This window comes from Schistocerca nitens, chromosome 5 (genome assembly GCF_023898315.1).
Source record: "Schistocerca nitens isolate TAMUIC-IGC-003100 chromosome 5, iqSchNite1.1, whole genome shotgun sequence".
NCBI lineage: Eukaryota > Metazoa > Arthropoda > Insecta > Orthoptera > Acrididae > Schistocerca > Schistocerca nitens.
In genome coordinates, this window is record NC_064618.1 from 559,774,778 (window position 1) to 559,780,939 (window position 6,162).

General features: G+C 42.6%; 1 non-coding gene across 1 annotated transcript; it reads right to left on the reverse strand.

Moving 5' to 3' along the window:
• Window positions 1-302: 302 nt before the first annotated feature.
• Trnap-ugg (transfer RNA proline (anticodon UGG)) lies at window positions 303-386 on the reverse strand. The gene has a single exon. It is a non-coding gene; the product is annotated as a tRNA-Pro (tRNA).
• Between the last annotated feature and the right edge of the window lie 5,776 nt (window positions 387-6,162).

Here is a 6,162-nt window from a genome sequence, read left to right on the forward strand (position 1 = left end):
GGGTCGCATCAAACCAGTCAGAAGACTGATGACTCAAAAAATGCTAGCCATATCCAGCTGAAGATTCTGTAGAGCTACCTGGTTTCGGGGATATGGATTGCCGCGTTCCATCTGTGCTCCAAATAATCCCAGATATTTTCTATGGGATTAATATTGTGTAATTTTGCGGGCTATTCGAGGTGCGGTACAGTGCAAAATGCAAATGGCTCTGAGCACTTTGGAACTTAACTGCTGGGGTCATCAGACCCCTAGAACTTAGAACGACTTAAACCTAACTAACCTAAGGACATCACACACATCCATGCCCGAGGCAGGATTCGAACCTGCGACCGTAGCGGTCGCTCGGTTCCAGACTGTAGCGCCTAGAACCGCTCGGCTACCCGGGCCGGCGCGGTACAGTGCCTGAATGTTTATCAAACTAGGAACGTAAGCATGCAGCCCTATGGAAACGGTCGTTCACTATTCTGAAGACGATGGTGTTCACAGCAAACTCGTGATGAAAATGTACAACGAAGAACAACACTTGGCAACCATCTGTGTTGAAGTAAGCCTCCTGGTTCGTGCTCACGGTAACCAGGAGTAGCGCGGCTTGAACTACTCAGATACCGACTTCCGTAGTTCAGCTACTGCGGTTTGAATCATATTTAATATCCAGGTACTTAGCATACCCAGTTCATCGAAATACGCGCTAGACGCATAAAAGGAAATGCATTTGTAATCATATATTTAGTTAAAAATAAAACACCTTTTAACTTTTATTTCAATTTCGTACATAGATAAGCATAATGAATACATATCTAATTTATAAAGATTATATATTTTTTGTTATAAATGGACTTAAATTTGTACATAGATAATTGTCAAAGGTCACAGTTTTTACCGATGCGTGTAAACTATGGTCAGCTGTATGGTTATGAAGCAAAAGCCAATAAATAAATAAATAAATATTAAGCAGTAAATTCGTGTTGAAAAATCGTTAATCGTGTAGAAATTCTTTCCAAGAAATGGTATTCACTTGTTATAGATGTGTAATATACATTTCGTAAGGCATCTTATTTGTTAAAGTAGCTATATGATTAATTAGCAAGCTATTGATAACATAAACAAGGAAAATAGCCATAAGTAAGACTTTTTGTTGCCGAAACAGCTGAAATGTGTCAATAAGTTCCCCTCGTTTATGATATTTTGTTTGATCAGACTTTCTCTAGCATCATTAGATTAAGTGAGACTTGGAATCACGTCGAAATGAATACACTCACCCCCCCCCCCCCTCCCTTCCCCGATGGGTGGAAGTAGCAATTTGCAAAGTATCACTACGTGGCTAGCTGCTCGTCCTGAGTTCCCTACCTTCTGTCCATCTGAACCTGGCACTCAACTGACCAGATGCTTTCGTCCTCCTCCAGTCATAGTCTCCTCTAACGTGGGCCAACCATCCTCCACCTACCCTCACCAAATGGGCTCTAAGTACATTGTTACAGGTTATATATATATATATATATATATATATATATATATATATATATATATATATATATATATATACAGGGTTATTACAAATGATTGAAGCGATTTCACAGCTCTACAATAACTTTATTATTTGAGATATTTTCACAATGCTTTGCACACACATACAAAAACTCAAAAAGTTTTTTTAGGCATTCACAAATGTTCGATATGTGCCCCATTAGTGATTCGGCAGACATCAAGCCGATAATCAAGTTCCTCCCACACTCGGCGCAGCATGTCCCCATCAATGAGTTCGAAAGCATCGTTGATGCGAGCTCGCAGTTCTGGCACGTTTCTTGGTAGAGGAGGTTTAAACACTGAATCTTTCACATAACCCCACAGAAAGAAATCGCATGGGGTTAAGTCGGGAGAGCGTGGATGCCATGACATGAATTGCTGATCATGATCTCCACCACGACCGATCCATCGATTTTCCAATCTCCTGTTTAAGAAATGCCGAACATCATGATGGAAGTGCGGTGGAGTACCATCCTGTTGAAAGATGAAGTCGGCGCTGTCGGTCTCCAGTTGTGGCATGAGCCAATTTTCCAGCATGTCCAGATACACGTGTCCTGTAACGTTTTTTTCGCAGAAGAAAAAGGGGCCGTTAACTTTAAACCGTGAGATTGCACAAAACACGTTAACCTTTGGTGAATTGCGTCTGCTTTAGCCTTTTCCGTAAGATTTTCCAAACCGTCGGCTGTGGTACGTTTAGCTCCCTGCTTGCTTTATTCGTCGACTTCCGCGGGCTACGCGTGAAACTTGCCCGCACGCGTTCAACCGTTTCTTCGCTCACTGCAGGCCGACCCGTTGATTTCCCCTTACAGAGGCATCCAGAAGCTTTAATCTGCGCATACCATCGCCGAATGGAGCTAGCAGTTGGTGGATCTTTGTTGAACTTCATCCTGAAGTGTCATTGCACTGTTATGACTGACTGATGTGAGTGCATTTCAAGCACGACATACGCTTTCTCGGCTCCTGTCGCCATTTTGTCTCACTGCGCTCTCGAGCGTTCTGGCGGCAGAAACCTGAAGTGCGGCTTCAGCCGAACAAAACTTTGAGTTTTTCTACGTATCTGTAGTGTGTCGTGACCATATGTCAATGAATGGAGCTACAGTGAATTTATGAAATCGCTTCAATCATTTGTAATAACCCTGTATATATATACTGCGTGATAGCCCAATATACACGCTGTTTGACAAGTCACGTCATTGAGTTTCTCTCCATTATTGTGTCAGTCTACTAGGAACACGTGGGATCTAATCCTCGTCTATCCATTTGGATTTACATTTCCCTTTACTTCTGTATCTTCCTTAAGGCAAATGCAAGTATCGCAGCTTCGGTAAGGCCACGATTATTTCCATCGCTCACGCTTCTCCAGCTCAGCTACACTTCTGTCTCCAAATAAATGGTAGTTGATGTGACGCTAAACTCTACTTTCTTTCTGTCTTTGTTGGTATTACGAATCGCACCAAGAGCCTGTTTCTAGAAGAAATCGTCTCAGGGTTTATTGAAGTGGTAGGTTTTATGCCGTTTCCCAGTATAACCGTACCACCATCAGAAACTGCAACCCTCTACACTGGAATTGCAGTCAATTGTTACTCGCTACGTATCCTAAGTTTACCATTACCTCAACTTATACAGCTAAATCCTTCCCATTAGCTCTCAGTTTCGCCTCAAGAGCACTAGCCGGTAATGAAGTACCTCAGTTTCCCATAGAAACTGAAGGCGACTCCTTCGTGTTGTGCTGTTGATAAGTAATTTACTTTTTCTTGAAAATTGGTGACACAATGATACAGTGAAGCTTACCTCCCTGACGTAAGAATTTCATAAAAATTTGCAAATAAAGCAGGTTTCTTGATCCACGACGTTGAAGAGGTAGTGCTTCATAATAGCTCCAACTCACTCAAACTCTGATATTGTAGTACAGTATTTTGATTACTTATTTCAAATTTCTCTCATCAAATGGCTGTCATTTTAAGAAATTGATTACATGTATACCAGAAATAAGTAGTACCATTGAAGGACATCTGAAAACGTTTACGGTCTAAGGCGCTGCAGTCATGGACTGTGCGGCTGGTCGCGGCGGAGGTTCGAGTCTTCCCTCGGGCATGGGTGTGTGTGTGTTTGTCCTTAGGATAATTTAGGTTAAGTAGTGTGTAAGCTTAGGGACTGATGACCTTAGCAGTTAAGTATCATAAGATTTCACACACATTCTAAAACGTTTAGAAGTTTCTTTCCCTTTCAGTTCAACACGATAAACTTTCGAGTAATTTCCGTTGGCAGTGTAGTGTTTATCCCACATTGGTGCCCGCGTTTATTAGATTTTATTGCTGTGCTTTTACAAAGATTTTGTTACGGGAGGCTGGCGAGTAGATAGGATGACAAAGAAGAGGTGCGCTCTGAGAGGGCAGGCGTCAAGCTGCTAAGATAGCCCACGATTGGTGTGTGATGGGTTTCCGAGGAGGTAATACATGAATCGGTGTATGAAATCTGATATCATGCAAAGACGAAACAGTTTGTTGAGAAACTGCCTCTGATGACGTCTCTGTGCAATACTGCGTTAATTCACGGCAGTCTACGATCGGTATTCGATGTGGCAACACGCGAACTAACGTGTGAAGTGCAGCTCCGCATGAAGAGGGAATTAATTGTTAAAGTTTTCTCGGAAAACATGTTTCTGCGATCTCATGTTGATTCTAAGATCGTGCGAAACATTTTTGTGACTTTTGTCGGGAACTAATGAATAATGACAGGGAATCCAGTTATGAATATTAACGACAGACTGGCTCTGGGAATCGTTTTTGCTAATTTTGCGATTAATGGAATATAACAAAATTGGTTGACATCCTAACATTTGACGATTCTTATTGTGCTTAGCATTTAAACTTAACCAGTTTTCACATTATTATGCTCTGTTTATGGCACAAGCGTTAGAGTTCGTAACCCACGGCGAAGAAACCAATCCGGACAATGACCCACGGTGAAGAAACCAAGCGGGACAACGGCTAAGGGAAATCTTCAGAAAACGTGAGAGAAGCAAGTTACCTCCAGTTGTGCCAGAGAAAGTGACCGCAGACGTTTATTGCCGAAATCCACTGTGTTTGTTACTCCCAGTACATCTTTAAGTTGGGAAGCTTCACTTACTGTAACACACTGTGTACCTTAATGGGGGTCAAATTGCGTTTACAGGCGAGGGTACATTTTATCACTAACCAGAATATTCATTACAGTAGGAATCTGAAGCAATTAAGTAAGACTCCTGCATATGGATTTAATCGTATTTGCCGTTCATCATCACTGTGACAGTTCGCGTTCCTTAACGAGGTAATTTGCTGGTGGAACCGTGATGTACAGTGTTCAGCTTTGGGCGACTATGGTCTCGTGACGCAACAATACGAGGTACCACGAAGAGTCTCAGAATTTTAAGTAGGTGCGGGCGGCTCGGGGCAACATAGATGGTGGCCGGCAGGCGTAAGTATAGAACGGGGGCCAGCTGACGTCAGCTGGCGACACTTTTAAGCGTGGAATACAGGGCAGGCCGCCCACTGGCGTGGCCTTGCCAGGTGCGGAGCGGCGCAGCTTTATATTTACGTCCGTAGCGTACTGTCGCCCTGCTTGAGTGTACAATTTGTCTCCGCCTTTTGTTCTACTCCTGAGTGAAATGGGGGTGGGGGTGGGGGAGGGTCGCTAATTCTGGCCGTTTTCTGTAGGTCTAACTCCGAAATCCGTTTACTTTAATATTCTCCACACGTTCGTTTCCTCTCGACACTCTTGTTTGCAGGACCGTTGGGTAAATTACCTGGCTATGTTGTAGGTATGTGGTAAGTACTCCGTCATCAAATGTGCGTTAGGAAACAGTTACATGTGCCTATATTGCCTGAAGATCGAATGAAATATCGTACACCATCTACAAAATATTCTTTTATTATCTGCTGGAAACAGATGAGTGCTTGAGGATTATACAGAAATATGTCACACGTTGTCATACTGTCAGAGACAGCAAAGGACTTGGAAGAGCAGTTGAACGGAATGGATAGTGTCTTGAAAGGAGGATATAAGATGAACATCAACAAAAGCAAAACGAGGATGATGGAATGTATTCGAATTGTCGGGTGATGCTGAGGGAATTAGATTAGGAAATGAGACACTTCAAGTAGTAAAGGAGTTTTGCTATTTGGGGAGCAAAAGAACTGATGATGGTCGAAGTAGAGAGGATATAAAATGTAGACTGGCAATGGCAAGGAAATCGTTTCTGAAGAAGAGAAATTTGTTAACATCGAGTACAGATTTAAGTGTCAGGAAGTCGTTTGTGAAAGTTTTTGTATGGAGTGTAGCCATGTACGGAAGTGAAACATGGACGATAAATAGTTTGGACAAGAAGAGAATAGAAGCTTTCGAAATGTGGTTCTACAGAAGAATGCTGAAGATTAGATGGGTAGATCACATAACTAATGAGGAGGTATTGAACAGGATTGGGGAGAAGAGGAGTTTGTGGCACAACTTGACTAGAAGAAGGGATCGGTTGGTAGGACATGTTCTGAGGCATCAAGGGATCACCAATTTAGTATTGGAGGGCAGCGCGGAGGGTAAAAATCGTAGAGGGAGACCAAGAGATGAATACACTAAGCAGATTCAGAAGGATGTAGGTTGCAG